Here is a 17,728-nt window from a genome sequence, read left to right on the forward strand (position 1 = left end):
CAAGGCCAAGGGGGTCCCAAGAGAAAGAGGAACAGAAAAGGGGAGGAGGAGGAAAGAAGGGAGGGGGCAGGGAGGGAGAGAGGGCGTTCCCTGCATCAACAATGTGTTCATTCCACATTCTCTAAGTGCCCATGGTGACCCAGGCATAACAGGAATCTCAGGGTTCCAGAGCTGAGTAGAACATAACACCCATCCTTAGAGACCCACCATCCAGTAGAGGAGAAGGATGTCTAGGCAGATGACCAAGAGAAAAGGAAAAACTCAATCTGTTTCTTCAACTCAGCTTCTCCACTTTTTAGAGAAGGGTTAATGGGGGACACAGAGAGACCAAAGTTTCCAGGGCCTTTGTCTTTAGAGCAGGGTCTTAAACCTTAGTGAGCAAAAACTGACCCGGAAGACTTGCTGGAGGCATAGCTTCCAGTTCAGCAAGCCTATTTCAGCAGGTTGGAGGTGGGCCCAGGGCTCTGCATTTTCCCAGCTCTCTGGAGGATTCAGATGCAGGTAGTCCATGACCACAAGGGGATGCTGCTCTTCCAAAGTGGGGCTGGAGAATCAGAACTGGCAACTGCCTGGGCCCAGAGCTGCCAGCCATGGGGCAGGTCCACCAGAGACTGATGAAGGAAAGAGGAAGAAGAAAGGGAAAGGAAGAGGGAACCTCAGAGAGGATTAGGGTGGGAAATGGAAAAAGAGAAACTCCAAGGTGTGCAAAAGAAAAAAGGGATGCCTCTCTAAGAAGGCCAGAGGTGCTGTGGCCATTCAGGCTGGCTGGTGTCCCTGTGTTAGCCATGATTTGTGGTCTTTCAAACTTGAGGACTTCCCTAGGCAAGCACAGAGCAAAGAACAGAAAGCTGACTTCGCTGGATGCTTGGGCATCAATATCATGTGGAATCACCCTTTTCTTTGATGCCTCTTGTGTTTCTTGCAGATGCCCTGACTGCAACATGTGCTGATCTCAAAGGATGAGGCTGGATGAAGCCAAGGGCTGTAGAAAAGGAAACTGTTTCATAGAACTTGACACCATCTTTAGTAATTTCCCTGGTTCTTGGTAGCTCCTTTTGGCTGTGTCCCTACCCTGCACAACCCTCCCAGCTAGTCTACTCCGGGGCAGCGTCCAGCTGGTGACCTGAGTGGGCAGCAGTACACCAGTCTCCATGAAGGTTGAGCTTGGATGGCCAACAGCAGTTTCCACCTCGCGGTCTACAGCTCTTTCATCCTGATTGCATGGAGGTTGGTCTCTCTCTTCAGCTGGATTTAGGCTACCACCTGAGCCCTGGGGTATGTTTAGTCTGACCCTGGCACCATTCGCCTCTTCTACAGCATCAGGTACGATATTCCTATTTAGCTCAGCCCCATTCCTAAGTTGCACTTCTCCCTTCCAGTCCTCTCCAAATGGACATTTCCTCCCTCATTCTTTTTTTAAAAACAATTTTATAATATAAATGCATATTAAAAATAGGGACAGGGTCTTTCTATGTAGCCCAGGCTGGTCTTGATCTCCTTGGCTCACGTAATCCTCACACCTCAGCCTCCCTAACTGTTAGGATTACAGGCATGAGCCACCTCACCGAACTTCCTCCCTCATTCTTTAAGCACCTGCTCTAGTGTTACCTTCCCTGTGAATTCTTTCTTTTTTCCCATTTGGAATCCATTTTACTTTATTTTATTTTATTTTTTTTAGTTGACAACTAATAATTGTACAAATATATGGGGTACATGGTGATGTGATACATAGAAGGTGTAATGATCAGATGGGGGTAATTAGCATATCTGTCATCTCAAACATTATCATTTCTTTGTTTTAGAAATGTTCAAGATCCTCCTTCTAGCTCTTTGAAACTATGTTACTATTAACTATAGTCATCTTACAGTGCTATAGAACACTAGGCATTCCTCCTCCTATCCAGCTGTAATTTTATGATTTAGCAAATCTCCCTGTTCTTTAACCCACCTTCCCTTTTCCCATTTCCCATTTGAAGTTTTTATCACGTGGTACTGGCACTCTGTTCGGGTATGTGCCACCCATACTGCAGGTTCCAGGGATCTAGTGTCATGGGGGTCACTGGGCAGAATGATTAGGAACTTGGGCTAACCTGATTCAGAATCTTGGCACTGTCACCTGTCTGCTGTGTGACCTCAGGCCAGCTACTTCATTATCTTAAGTCTTAGTTTCCTTACTTATAAAATGGACAAACAATTGTACTTATTATTAAGGTTATAACTTGGTCCAGCACCTAAAACACTGTAGCTCTCAATAAATGTTTGTTCTTCTCATTATGCATATTTATGTCCTTACTTTAATCTCTGTGGATTTAGTAGAGTGGATGCTCGATCATGTTTATGGGATTAGCAATTGAGATGTACCTGTATCACTGCATCCGTCCATTAGTATATTTTAAGAAGGAATGGGCAATTCAATATACCCATTCATAGATCAATATTTTATGGTGTTTCCTGTATGCGAGGATTGGTTCAGAGTGGAAGTATCTACCCAAGCTCGGGAAGTCCATCAATTGCTCTTGTTTTGTGTCCGTTGCTTCAAAGTGCCTTTCTCACTTCTGTTCCCATCCTTTTATTTGCCGCCCTGTTTCTAAAGGAGCAAATCAGAAAATGGTGGCTTTTTAGAAGGACCTTAACTGGAGCCTGAGTTGTCTAGAGGAAAACAGCAACAAAATTCTATCAAGTCTGTTGTAATTTGAGTTTCCCTTTTTCCCCTATCAGTTTCCACCCTGTGAAATGAGACGAGAGGAACTAAATACACTCCGTAGTCCCAGTTAGTTGCAGTGGTCTATGATCTTTTTTGTACATGGCTGCACTTTCAGGATCAACGAGATAAAGCAGCTTTAGCAAACAAACATAATTTAATGACTAGTTCTGGCTCTCTGATAAGGATACTCTCAAAAAGAAAACAGATGCAACCTCTACTGTTTGCCCGATTTGCTGCTTGCCTTTGCGCTTGCCTGGAATTACCAGAGGCTGTTTGCCTGGCTGAGCTGAACGTCTAGAAACCTGGTTTCTGCCCCTTTGAGTTCAGGAATTTTGAGGAAAGATAACAAGGGTGGACTGAGCTCATAAGGAACTAAGCTCTTCTTAGAGATTTTAGTCAAATAACAAAAGGTTAAACATGAAGAGGAAATGATTGTTAAAATAGCCAAAAAACCAGTAGCAAATCATGTACTACCTTTACTTCTTTTCCAGGAGAACCTGGCTATGAGTCCCTGGCTTTAAGATGGAGGCTGAAGGTGGGGAGGGGCTTCAGCCTGCTCCTCAGCCTTGTCCTGTCCCTGAGATAAGGAGCGCCCCTGGCACCGCAGTAGGTTTTCTGCTTTGCCAGCGGGTGGGGCCCAGGCACAGTCCTTTGCCCCATCTCTTCCTCCCTCTACTATGCCATGTGGCTTACTTTGAATCCATTCTTCCTGTGAGGCCACTGTTCCTCATCCTCATTAAATCTATGCTCCTTTAGAAAAGCATTTGGGAGGCCGAGGCAGTTGGATCACGAGATCAAGAGATCGAGACCATCCTGGTCAACATGGTGAAACCCCATCTACTAAAAATACAAAAAATTAGCTGCGCATGGTGGCGCGTGCCTGTAATCCCAGCTACTCAGGAGGCTGAGGCAGGAGAATTGCCTGAACCCAGGAGGCGGAGGTTGCGGTGAGCCAAGATCGAGCCATTGCACTTCAGCCTGGGTAACAAGAGCGAAACTCCATCTCAAAAAAAAAAAAAAAAAAAAAAAGAAAAGCATTTTTTAAAATTTACATATTCCTTGTACCATTTTGCATTGCTATAAAGAAATACCCAGGACTGGGTAATTCATATAGAAAAGAGGTTTATTTTGGCTCATGGCTCTACAGACTATGCAAGAAGCACAGTGCTAGCATCTGTTTTGGAGGAGACCTCCAGAAGCTTTTACGAATGGCGGACGGTGAAGGGGAAGCAGATGTGTCACATGGTGAGAGTGGGAGCAAGAGAGAGAGGGAGGAGGTGCCAGGTTCTTTTTAACAATCAAATATCAATAACTAATAGAGTGAGAACTCACTCATCACCAAGGGAACCACGCCATTGATGAAGGGTCCACCCCTATGGTCCAAACACCTCCTACTTGGCCCCACCTCCAACATTGGGGGGGTCAGATGTCAACATAAGATTTGGAGGGGACAAACCTCCAAACCATATCATATCTCTTTCCCCAAAGAGATTATACTTGGCAGCCGCTTGCCTAGGCCTGTTCCACCACCCCCAGCCAACCAATTCCAGCTCTGGCTCCTCCCTTCCACCACTCTTGATTGACGGCTAGCAATTGGTGGCATGCTTTCCGGTGTCTTAATGTCAAATCTGGAGACACTGCAGTAAAAGACATTGCCTAAATGAATCATCCACTCAATGAATGTTTCCTGGGCATCATCTATGAGCCATTAGGCACTATGGGAGGCCCATAGGTAGAAAGGGCCATGGGATCCAGGGGAAGGAGCAACTAGCTCTGCCTTGGGGAGCTGGGGAGGGCTTTGCAGGTAGAAAAAGGAAAGAAGCGCAGCCAGGAACAGAATGTAGGGTGTGTATGTTGAGGGGTGAGAAGCAGAGGAAGCAGAGCCCAGTCAGGAAATGGGGTCTGGTTCCCGGGAGCTGGAAGGCAGTGTGCAGGTAAAATGATGGGAGATGATGTTGTGAAAGGATGCAAAGGCATTTGGACTTGACCCTGTTGGCGATGGTATAATCATCAGATGCCTCAGCAAGGAGCTGAAAAACAACATGAGTTTTAGGTCTTCCCATTTAAATTAACCTGTTCAGTCAGCACCTTAGGGGTATTCAAGTAATTAAAAAGTGAACCTTGAGAAGGGATCGGTGGGAAAACACCCCCAGGGCAAGCAGTAGGTGTGCATCAACTCATGGAAACTGCTGTAGAAAGTGGGATCCAATTATCCCAAATATTCAGTTTACTAGAACCAACTGACATACACCTTGCAGGGACCAAGCTTGTTTTATTGCACTCCTAGAATACAATCAGCTCAGCTTCTTCCAACTCCATCATATTACTCTGTCATATATTTACATAGTCACTATATTTACATATTTACTATATAAAATAATAGTAAAGTGCTTTATAACACACAGAGTGCTCTACAAATAGATTGATAATTTGTATTGTACTTCTCTGTTAGTATGCTGAGAGGCTTTAGCCAGAATACATATTGCTCAGATGCCCTCCACCGAGAAAGTTGCTCCCTTCAACTTTATATAAAGTAGAAACACGGAAGTAAGAAGAGATGGGCACAGCCAATCACATCAGCCAACTCCAATTTGGTGACCAATATTGTGATTATTCCACATTATAGCCCCAAGGCAGCAAAGATAAAGTGTGTTTTGTGGCTCTCTAACTTTCTGGCATTTATTGGGGAAAATATTGGATTCATTAAACTGGTTTCTTTAAAAGCAGGACTTTTGGGGCCGGGCACGGTGGCTCAAGCCTGTAATCCCAGCACTTTGGTAGGCCGAAGAGGGTGAATCACGAGGTCAAGAGATCGAGACCATCCTGGTCAACATGGTGAAACCCCGTCTCTACTAAAGATACAAAAAATTAGCTGGACATGGTGGCGCGTGCCTGTAATCCCAGCTACTCAGGAGGCTGAGGCAGGAGAATTGCCTGAACCCAGGAGGCGGAGGTTGCGGTGAGCCGAGATCACGCCATTGCACTCCTGCCTGGGTAACAAAAGCGAAACTCCATCTCAAAAAAAAAAAAAAAAAAGCAGGACTTTTGGCCAGGCATGATGGCTCACGCCTATAATCCTAGCATTCTAGGAGGCCTATGTGGGCAAATAACTTGAGATCAGGAGTTCGGGATAAGCCTGGCCAATGTGGTGAAACCCCATCTCTACTAAAATAGAAAAATTAGCTAAGCATGGTGGTGGGTGCCTGTAATCCCAGCTACATGGGAGGGTGAGACAAGAGAATCACTTGAACACAAGAGGCAGAGGTTGCAGTGAGCTGAGATGGTACCACTGCACTACAGCCTGGGTGGCAGAGCAAGTCTCCATCCCATTAAATAAATTAAAAAAGCTGGACTTTGGAGGGCCTTTCATATACTGAGAATTCAATGGTCACTGAGAATTCAAAGAAAGTTATTTAAATCCAGTATTTCTCAAAGTTGATTTGACCACCAAATCTCCTGTTTCCTGGTCTACACTGCCTGGAGGCACTTCAAGATTCTCAAGAAATAGACTTTACTCTCCAACCTATATTTCAAAAGGAAAATGTCCATTTCTGGGGGAAGCTGCAGGTAACCTGAATTGTGGGAACTAGTCCAAGAGACATCACCAGAAGCTGCACCCATGGAAAGCCAGCAGCCTCTCGTCTCTGAGGCTGACCCTTTCCCTGTATGTAGCCTTGGGTCTGACCTGAGAGGCCTCCTCTGAGGTTCTTAGCTAAGACCTGCCCTATTTCCCACCCCCACATGACTATCTCCTTATTCTAGCCCTGACTAGGAGCCTCATCCCTACCTCCCTAGTATTCCCTTTGCTTGATATTTGTAACCCTGGCCTGGGGCTTATTATAAAAACTCAGGGAAAAGGACCCAAGGCTACCTTGATCATATTCTCTCATTAATGTAATACTGGCTTATGAAATATCACCATTCTATTCTATTCATTTTATTTTTGACACGGAGTCTCATTCTGTCACCTGGGCTGGAGTATAGTGGCACAATCTCGGCTCACTGCAACCTCCATCTCCTGGGTTCAAGCGATTCTCTTGCCTCAGCCTCCCGAGTAGCTGGGATTAGAGATGCCTGCCACCATACCAGGCTCACTTTGCATTTTTAATAGAGACGGAGTTTCACCATGTTGCCCAGGCTGGTCTTGAACTCCTGAGCTCAAGTAATCCGCCCACCTCAGCCTCCCAAAGTGCTGAGATTATAGGCATAAGCCACCATGCCCAACCCACTTCCTTCATATTTTTAAGTTGTTGTTTGTTTCTGTTGTAGGTGGGATGTTCTTTTAGGACTCCTTTTGTTCTGTGATCTAAGTCTCATAGTAATTATTTTCTTAATTTGATGCATGCTCCCTACAGTATCATCTGGTTTTCAGTCTTCATGTTGTGTCTGTCTTGTTTTCATCTCTCATGCTTTTGGTTGTCTTCACTTAAAGGCAAGGAGAAACCTTCATTTGTTTTTGTTTTTGTGTTTATGATTAATAACATGCGATCCTTTTTTTTGGTGTGATGTTTTCAAAATTACCTGCCCAAAGTGCTCTTCACAGGTGGTTGTGGCCCAGAAAGCAGCACTGGACGGGAGCGCCTTCCCCTTTTTACTGGGGAGAGCTAGGTTTTCCTGGTCTGGCCCCTTTGGGATTTTGCTTCCTAGGCTTCTGACTCTCTAAAGACACTCCTGAGTCCTCTTTGTAAAGCAAAAGACAACTGATTTCTGAAATCAAGTGATACATTTTAAATAATTAAATCCCAAACCCTACATTCAAATAAGAAACCATCCTCCAGCTTCAAGCTTTCCCTCCAGCAGCATTAGTTTTTATTCAAGCTAAAAATGTCCCCCTGGCTCCCCTCCCTCTACTAAAATTCTTGGTTACTTTCAAAAGCCCCATTTTACTTTGTTTGTTTGTTTTATCTTGTTTTGTTTTAAGATGAAGTCTCGCTCTGTTGCCAAGGCTGGAGTGCAGTGGTGCCATCTCAGCTCACTGCAATCTCTGCCTCCCCAATTCAAGCAATTCTGCCTCTCTTTCAGAGTAGCTGGGATTACAGGCGTGCACTGCCACACCAGGCTAATTTTTGTATTTTTAGTAGAGACGGGGTCTTCCCATGTTGGCCAGGCTGGTCTTGAACTCCTGACTTCAAGTGATCTGCCTGCCTTGGCCTCCCAAAGTGCTGGGATTACAGGCATGAGCCACCATGCATGGCCCATTTTACTTTTAATAATATAATTTCTTCCATCCTTCCAGGCATTCTCCTGGTTCCTGGGTCTTTTGTGCTGTAGCCCTATATTTCTAGCTACTTTTGGAAAAAAATCTTTCTGGAGGCCCAATGAGCTTGTCACATCAGCCTGTCCAGAGGTAAAGCACATTTCCCTGCACACAAGTGCCTCTCCCTTGCTGTCTTTAACTTAATCAAGGCACGAAGCACCCTCTCCAATGCTGAGCAAACTCAGATCCTCCTGGTCTTCATGGTTTCTTTCTTTTTCCTTATTCCATTGGCCTAATCTGATTGAATTTAAATTTTGCACATTTTGCAGCAGTCATTCTCTTGCATGAATCTCTTTCTCTTCCTCCCTTCTGCTGTCACCAGCTCTTGTCCTCTTTTTTCTGGACTGATAAATAACCTCTGTAATGGTGTTCCTGTGGTCTTCCCTTCCCCTCCTCTAAACCTATTCTCTACTCAGTATCCAAAAAGACTTAACAGCAATGAATTCTCCCCACCCAGCCCTTGACTCATTGTCATTCTCTGGCATCAGATCCTCACCAGCAGGGCAAAGTGCAACTGTGGCCAGCTCATGCCTTCAAGAGAAGGATTGGAGGTCATTGTGTGCCTGAACCAAGTAAGTCTAACTGCTCCTTCACTGCCTCACCCAAAACTATAGCAGGTTTCTAAGACCACGTTCCCATGGCTCTGGGAATTCCTCCAAGCTTGAACTCTGGTCTAGTTTCCCCAGTTTATATCCTATGCTTCATACCAAGATCTTCCCACTTTGCCTATAAGAAGTGCGGCCAGGTTGAACTTTCTGATGAGTTTTGGAGGTTGCTTCTTGGCTCACCCTTGGTACCTTGGTCTACTAGTCACAGGTAAGCTCCACAAAGTCTAGGTGACTGGGACACTGCAACCCAGCCCAGGCCCAACACTATGACTTTCTACTGGTTAGGCACAGGATCCAGATGAGACTTCTAGTGCCCATAATAAAGATGATGAGGTTTGCAAATGTGAAGTTCACTGGCAACTTCTTATAGTTCATAACAAATATTTATAGTTTGCTCATTCATTGAGTCATCCAACAAGTATTTATAGAGACCACCAAGTACCATATACATTCTATAATGTTAGGAATATAGCAGGGAAAATGTCAGACAAGGTTTCTGCTCATCGAATCTGTATTCTACTGTTGGAGGAAAAGAGATAGCATCAATAATTGTCAATGATCTTAAATGTCTGAAGACAATTAGCTGTATAAGATGTAAGTGACAGAGAGAAGGGCTATTTTAGACAAACTGCTCAAGAAATTAGCTCTGGGAATATGACACTTAAACAAAGATCTGAATGACAAGAAGAAGATAGCATGCCAATTTTGGTGGGCAGAATATAGTGGGTAGAGAGACCAGCAAACGTACAAAACCCTAAAGTGAAAATAAACTTGGATGGGTTTGAAGGACAGGAAGAGAACAATGTGGCTGAATTTGATGAGCAAAGAGGTGAATAAGAGGAAATTAAGTCAAACGGGAAGACTTAATCATGTAAGGTCTAGATATCCCATCCAGATATCATCCCCAGCTGCAGAGAAGGTCCCCCCACCTTACATGATCACAGACTAGATCATGTAAGGTGTCGGTAAGTGATATGGTTTGGCTGTGTCCCCACCCAAAATCTCATCTTGAATTGTAGTTCCCATCATTCCCACTGTGGGAGGGACTCAGTTGGAGGTAATTGAATCATGGGGGTTATTACCCCCATGCTGCTGTTCTCATGATAATGAGTGAGTTCTCATGAAATCTGTGGCTTTTATAAGGGATTTTCCCCTCTTTTTCTCAGCACGTTTCTCTTGCCTACCACGGTATAAGACACGCCTTTGCTTCTCCTTCTGCCATGAGTGTGAGGCCTCCCCATCCTTGTAGAACTGTGAGTCCATTAAACCTCTTTTTCCTTTTAAATTACCCAGTCTCAGTTATGTCTTTATTAGCAGCATGAGAACAAACGAATACAGTAAGTTTGCATAAGATATTTGCACTTCCCTTTGAAAGCAATGGGAAGCTGTGCTCTGCATACCCAGAAGAAAAGTGAGATTGGAAACCATGGTGATTGAAGACCTATTGGGAGTGGAGACTTGAGCCCTGAGGGAGACAGTGACTGCAAAGTTTCTCAGATTCTCTGCAGTTGGGGATGATATCTGGATGGGATGCCTGGCCCCTAAGGCTAGTGAGGAGTTCAAAGAAGAAGGAGCAGAAATTGATTCAGGGGAGACTAAGCAGAGACTCAATATTCTGTAAGTGCTCCTAGAGGGGAAGGGTTAGAGAGGTTGGCAGAGGGGTCCAGGATTGCAGAAAGCTGGAGATTCCAGCTCTAAGACAATGCTATTTTAGCCTCAAGACAGAGGCATGATTATATGTTGCAACAATGAAGTCATTTTGAAGAAGCAAAAATACTCAGTGAAATGGACTGAATGTTAGTGTACTTCCCAAATTCATATGTTGAAACCCTAACTCCCTATGTGATGGGATTAGAAGGTGAAGCCATTTGGAGGTAATGAGGGTGGAGTTCTCAGGAATAGGATTAGTGCCCTTATTAAAGAGACCCCAGAGCGCTCTCTCACCCTCATTCCACCATGTGAGTATATAAGAAGTCTGCCATATACAACCTGGAAAGGGCCCTCACCGGAACCTGACCATGCTGACACCTTGATCTTGGACTTCCAGGCTCCAGAACTGGGAGAAATAAATTTCTGTTGTTTGCATGTCACCCAGTCTACGTGGTATTTTGTTGGGGCAGCCCAAATGGGCCAAAACACCCACATTCATCACCAGCAGGCCCTGGACATATTATCCTATCGATTCTCAGCTCTGCTGTATTGCACCATGGACACCCTGAAACAAGACACACACATATGTAAAAATAAATGTAAAAATGACACCCTGATATTTATGTAGGGTGGGCCCCAGATGTGTCTACTATGCTAATAGTATAAATCCTAGCCTCAGGCAAATGGCCTTCTTGACCTTCCAAAGGACTAATAAGCAGATCTCCCTTGAGAAGGGCTTTCTCCTTTCATGATTGTTCTTTTTCTTGCATGGTAGATTTTACCTTTTCTAATATGCAATGATTAAAAAAAAAAAAAAAAAGCAGCCCTACCAAATAGAAGGGACTTTGAAAGTGTGAAGACTGCTCAGTTCTCTGACAAGCCCTGCTGCCTCAGCCCACAGTAAGTCACTGGAATAAAACTAGGCCTGTATGAAGGATGAATGGGTCCAGTCTGTCTCCTGTAGAGTCCTGCTGTGTGGACAGGGCCAGAGTCATCACTTGATTCAGAAACTGGAACAGAGCACCTTTCATTCAAAGTTCCCAGGACACTTCACAGCTGCTAAAATGATCCTAAGCAAATATTTGTAGCCACACAGTACAGGTGGGAATACGGAGGTTCCAAGAAGAAAAAGGATTGGTCAAAACCCCGATTCAACTGCAGAGGTAGGACCAGAAGCTAGGACCTGAGCCAGTTCAGGGCTCTGTCAGCAGGATAGGGCCTGGGAAAGGAGGGTGGCATTTCATGACTGAGAACAGTCATGATCAAACAAATTTGGGGGGTCCACAGTAACAACTGGCTGTGAGCCCACCGCTTCCTAATCCAGTGCCATTCAGGCAAGTGTTTTTGGTGCCTTGGTGACCTGCAGTTCCAAGTGGCCAGGGACCTTTAATAAGTCAAGCCCTCTAATTAGATTGACAGTGTCTGTTAGAGTGAGATGTGCTGCTGAGTGTTTTCTGTGTTTCAGACAAATTTACTTTATAGCCTCAGAGGCCCAAAAGGGAAATGCACAAAATGATCATGTGATTGTGCTGCCAAGACAAGGGTGAGCACAAGATAGTCTGCCTCCCAGAGGCTGCAGGCTGGAGTCCAGGTTGAGACTTGAAGTCAGTGTAAGAAAGTGTGCTTGGATATGGTCCTTCAGGGCGGAGGCTGCCACATTCTTGTCCTTCTGACCTTCAAATAAACAAAACTCCAATAACATGTTATCAGTTGGAATCAATTGGAATTGATTAGCTGGATGGCAGACAAGGCAGAAAGGATTTGGGAGGAAGGAAAAGAAAGAGAGAAAATAAGCTGGGCTCCAGGACTCATGGTGGGCTGCCACCACCACAGCACTGTCACCGTATGTGGTCCTTAGAGGCTGCTTTGTCCTGGGGCTTCTTCCAAGGCTTGGATGTAAACAGAGGCCTCCCCAGATGCCAGGAACTCCGCAGAGCTTCAGGCCTCATCGAAAACCTCCCACATGGCCTTGGAGAGGTCAGCGGCCATTCTGGCAATACAGACTGTACAAATTCAAATGCCAACGCCTCCATTGCTAGCTGTAGGATCTTGGGCAAATCGCATCATCTCTTAGTGTCTCATTTCTCTGGCCACAAATAGCCTGTGCCCAGCAGAGTTGTGAAGTAAGAAGCTGATAGAGTGAAGAAGCACTGGCACACAGCTCCCCTGCAGCAAGAGCTCAAAGCGTCAGTCTTTATTATTACGATTATGCAGCAAGCCCAGGGCACTCCAGAACTTATTAAATGTCAGCTCCCTCTTCAATACAGATCCAAATTCACTCTTGGGTCCAATTTAACTTGGGAGTTACATATAAGACCTAATTCTCAAATCAAAGAGCTTTGGACAAAAGACCACCTTTGATGGAAGGTGAGGAAGGAAGTCAGGCAGTGTTGACAAGTCTTTCATCACTAACACTTTGCTCAGCATCAGTCAAGGCTGGCCCTGGGTAAAACAGAGAGACAGGCCAAATGTGATGTCATTGAGCTGCACCTCTCCAGAGCCTACCATCCCAGAATTTATGATCCCAGAAACCACAGGGCTGAAGTTTTGGCACAGCCTGTCACCCTAAACCAGTTGATAGACTATCAGTGAAGTTGCCCACCAAGGGAGCATGTCTGCAAAATGCTAGTCTGAGCCCAGCAATGGAAAGGCTGTTGCTGTTGTTGATGATCTCAACAACAGCATCTGGGAGTCTCCCAGACTGGGGTGCAATGATGCGATCTCTGCTCACTGCAACCTTCACCTCCTGGGTTCAAGCGATTCTCCTGCGTCAGCTTCCTGAGTAGCTGGGATTACAGGCACCTGCCATCACACCTGGCTAATTTTTGTATTGTTAGTAGAGACAGGGTTTCACCATGCTGACCAGGCTGGTCTCGAAGTCCTGACCTCAGGAAATCCACCCACCTCGGCCTCCCAAAGTGCTGGGATCACAGGTGTGAGCCACCTCGCCTGGTGGAAAGTTACCTTGTATACTGTAGAGGGCCACAAAGATGTTAAGGGGTGTTATGCGATGATTGTTACTACTTCTCTTTGGAAAGCCAGTTGTTTAACATCTACATCATAGTCAACAAAGCAAAGGAAACCAGAGAGATCTGGGTTTGCAGTTATCTCTGTGGCTGACACATGTGACTACAGACAAGTTCCTTCACCCTTCTGAGCCTAGTTTCCCCCTCTGTGAAGTCCTCAGAGAGCAGGGTTGCTAAATGAACTGAAAGTGGTAAGATAGATCTTGCGCTTGCCTCAGACAGAGAATCAACCAAGATTCCTTCTCCCTTCTCTCTCTGGTGAAAACACGGGGTACCTTTTTTTTTTTAACATAGAAATGAACTTCAGGCCAGGCATGGTGGCTCATGCCTGTAATCCCAGCACTTTGGGAGGCCGAGACGGGCAGATCACCTGAGGTTGGGAGTTCGAGACCAGCCTAACTAACACAGAGAAACACCATATCTACTGAAAATACAAAAAATTAGCCATGCATGGTGGTGCATGCCCATAATCCCAGCTACTCAGGAGTCTGAGGCAGGAGAATCGCTTGAACCTAGAAGGCAAAGGTTGCAGTGAGCCGAGATCACTCCATTGCACTCCAGCCTGGGCAACAAGAGCAAAACTCAGTTTCAAAAAAAAAATTATAACCTTGGAAACTAGAAAGCAAGACTGGCACCAGGAAAAGCTTCAGTGGTGAATTGTTTTCATAGCAGCTCCACTCCCTTCAAAGACCATGCAGAGAGGGAGTATCTACTTTGGTGTGGTTCAGCCTTTAACAGCCATTGCTTGCAAAAGAAGTGGTATTTGGGAGTGCTTTCAATATGCAGAGATGTTTTGTTGGCCGGGGTCCTGTCTCTGTGGACTCCAACAGCAGGAGCTTGCAGATGTGTGTGGAAAGGGTAGAAGAGCCTGCCCAGGAGGCTGAGCTGGAGGAGCCTCAGTGCCAGGCTTTGTGTGTTAGCTGGAAAGCTTCTCGAAGCCCTTAGTGGGCGGCAAAGAAAACCACACACAGGCCAGAGAATGTGAGGAGTGTCCGAATCCATGAGAACATCCTACTCAAGTCTGCCTGAGAGAGCCATTGCTATTGATGGCTTCTCATGTGTCCCCTGCCTGGACTGCTTCCAAGCCTCCAGGCCAGCTGATCTAGGATCTGCTGAGAAGCTATGTGTGCGAATCTCCTACATCCTGGCAGCCAGTGGCTGGGCACCTTTCAGGCTTTGGGGCGAGAGTTTGTGGAGGGTCATGGGTTTATCCTTCCACCTGATGGTGGATTCAACGCGGCGGGGTGAGGGGGCTCTCTGCCCTGACCTTATTCCCTCCTGCTTCCGTTGTACTAACACCACCACCTCATGGACAGACCTGCTCACTACAGGTAGCATTGATTTTATTTTATTTTATTTTATTCCGGTTACTACTGTCCTTTGGGAAAATGAATCCTCCTCCTGACAAGCACTTCAACCTTCTAGGTTGTGGGGATGCAAAGGAAAGCACAGCCCAAGAAAAATATCCCTAGGGAATATGAGCACGTTAGACCCAGAGTAGCAGACATTATGTGTATTCATAGACATATACAGGTTATTTATGTATGTATGTATTTACATATATGAAATATGCATGAGCTATAGCTACATATATCTACAAACATCTCATGGATATCTCATATCTCATACATATGAAATCTCATATATGTGAGATCTGTATATCTACATATCAGATATGAGATCTATACATATCTGCAGAGCTCTATACATATATTATATATACATATATATATTTTGAGATGGAGTCTTGCTCTGTCACCTCCACCTCCCAGGTTCAAGTGATTCTCCTGCCTCAGCCTCCTAAGTAGCTGGGATTATAGGTATGCACCACCACACCCGGCTAATTTTTGTATGTTTTTAATAGAGTTGGGATTTCACCATGTTGGCCTAGCTGGTCTCAAACTCCTGACCTGGTGATCCACCTGCCTTGGCCTCCCAAAGTGCTGGGATTACAGGCGTGAGCCACCGTGCCTGGCTGAGATCTACATATATATACATACATATAAAAAATATGAGAGTTCTACATATACCTATGCACATATCCCATGGATACTGCATATATCTATATTTTTTATTACATAAAGAAAACAATAACATAAATATATCTATGAGATAGCCATGGGATATATGTGTAGATATATGTATGAGATATCTATGAGATATGTATGTTTGTTTGTATGTGTGTATGAGCTTCAGCTAATCTACATTCAACATCTCTTTTTATTTAAATGTAAAAATATATCACAGAGTATATATTAAGCATATGTAAATATATAATATTAACATTGCATAGATATTCTTGGGCCATTTTGAGGTCAACCTTGAAACACACTGTTCTGCTTTTCATGTACTTCTCAGGCTACGATTTCTTTTCCGCCCTGATGTATGTTTTACCTTGATGTCATTGGAATAAAAATGATTCAGCCCCTGTCCTCAGGCTGCATATCAGGAGAAAGAGCTAGTGCTGGGCATTAGTAACAGATGCAAAGGGCCAAGCTCAGGCTGGGCACACGTAGGTATGGGTGAGGGTGGAGGTGGTGGAGCGGGTATAGGTGAGGGTGGAGGTGGTGGAGCGGGTATAGGTGAGGGTGAAGGTGGTGGAGCGGGTATAGGTGAGGGTGGAGGTGGTGGAGCGGGTATAGGTGAGGGTGGAGGTGGTGGAGCTGGTGGGTGCAGTTGCTTCTCTGGAGCTGTGGTCTTGGAGAATACAGTGCTGATGTCCCTTAGGAAGACCCCACAGCCCTTGCCCTCCAGAAGCCACGTAGGTAGTTAACTTCCTTGACCTCAATTAGTTGAATGAATGAACTAATTAGAGCCTGGGAACTTGATTCTAGTGCTGATGGTTCTTTGGCATTGTAAACACAGAAGATGGAGAGGCAACATCATGTTGGAAGTCTGGTTATTTTGCAAAGAATAAAGTGAAACTGTAGGTAGCAGGGCCTCAGCACTTTTGGATGTCTAGACAGAATTCACTCCTTTGCACAGGTCGCTTGTATCAGGGATGGTGGGCAGACTGCTGCCTTAGGCAACGATTTTATTACATAAAGAAAACAACAATGAGAACTCCCATTTCATGCACTCTCCTCTGCAGTCTACACCAGTGAGCTCTGAGAAGAGTTTAGAGGCTAGAATATAAAGAAGCTACTCCACCCTTCCAAAAACTTTCATTCATTGTTCAGTCCCTTCAGTTTGGTTAGAAATTGAGAAGTGACCAGGTCAAACACCTTCTGCAGTCTACTAACCAGTCCAGTGTAACACAGATCAGTATAGTGTGGTATAGAAAATGCTCACACCTAGGGTACAAATTGTAGATTCCTGTCCCTACCTGAAACTCCTGGGACTGGTGAACTCATCTGAGGCTATGACTAGATCATAACTAGGTTTCCTCATCTGTCAAGTAAGGAAGTTAATCTCAATAAACTTTAAGTTCCCTTTCAGGGTTCACATTTTCTGATCTTCAATTTTAAAACTATCAGAAGTTCCAATTAACTAATGATCATGATAATCCTATGAGAATTGTTAGAATCATGACAAAGGGAATCTCAGACAGCAGGAAAAAGAAATCAAGAAAGCATTTATTTGATCTAGAAATTCAGATATACCATCCTGTGTTTCATATGTGAATATTGATTGTTCTGCAGAGAACTGAGTGGGTATGGTGATATTAATAATTAATGCTAATAGTAGTTTACACTGTATGACTACAAATAGTAGTAGCCACCAGAGGACAAAATAAGTCCCTGAGAGATAAGAAGGAGTCATTCACTAGCTTGACAATTGCCCTTGAGGGCCTGAACTCAGCCCTAACTCTGAGAGATACTGTGTGGCACTTCTGTAATTCAGCATCCATTCCACTCACAGGGAATCTTGTTGAGATGCAGAATCTGCTTCACTGAGCCTGAGGTGGAGCCGAAGATTCAGCATTTCTAGCATGTTCCCGGGAGAAATCAGACATACGTGTGCAGAAAAATTGGTCTCCTCTAAGATTTCCTGCTGGGTATTGACTGGTGGGTCCAAATTTTAAATGCAGTTGCAGTTTAGAGTAAGGGACAGCCCCAAATGCTAGAGGAGGAGTCACAGCTCTTGCAGAGGAAGAGTGTCAAGCCAGGCTGAGAGTAGAACGTTGCCATGCTTAAAACACTCATGGATAATGGAGAATTATTGGTTTGGGGAAGGGGAGGAAGAAAAGGGAGTTTTATGAGTGCAAGGAACTGAGTGTCATGATGATTAGAATGCCACTAAAATGCAGTGATGGTTCTGTAACACAGAGACCCTCATCTCAAGGCACTGGCCTTTTCGTCCTCCAAATTGAAGTTTGCCTTTGACTTAATGGAACAATTTTCTTCTGGTGCCTTAATAGCCATATCATTCCAAGATGGATTGCAATGTGAACTGGTCTTTTTCCATTTTGTGTCCCAAACCGCAGCACAATTAGTTTTGAAATAAATATCAATAGTTTCTGAGGGAGGCTGTAAATGCAAGG

The 17,728-nt window shown here is 44.7% G+C and overlaps 2 long non-coding RNA genes across 2 annotated transcripts in view; one reads left to right on the forward strand and one right to left on the reverse strand.

Annotated features, from left to right (window-relative positions):
- Nucleotides 1-17,728, reverse strand: part of LOC118146778 (uncharacterized) — a 292,952-nt gene that overhangs the window by 126,333 nt on the left and 148,891 nt on the right. The gene's annotated exons all lie outside the window — the stretch shown is intronic.
- On the forward strand, nt 174-10,998 carry LOC144578852 (uncharacterized). Its single transcript, XR_013525279.1, has 3 exons — nt 174-501; nt 926-8,533; nt 9,736-10,998. It is a non-coding gene; the product is annotated as an uncharacterized LOC144578852 (long non-coding RNA).

This window comes from Callithrix jacchus, chromosome 13 (genome assembly GCF_049354715.1).
Source record: "Callithrix jacchus isolate 240 chromosome 13, calJac240_pri, whole genome shotgun sequence".
Lineage (NCBI taxonomy): Eukaryota > Metazoa > Chordata > Mammalia > Primates > Cebidae > Callithrix > Callithrix jacchus.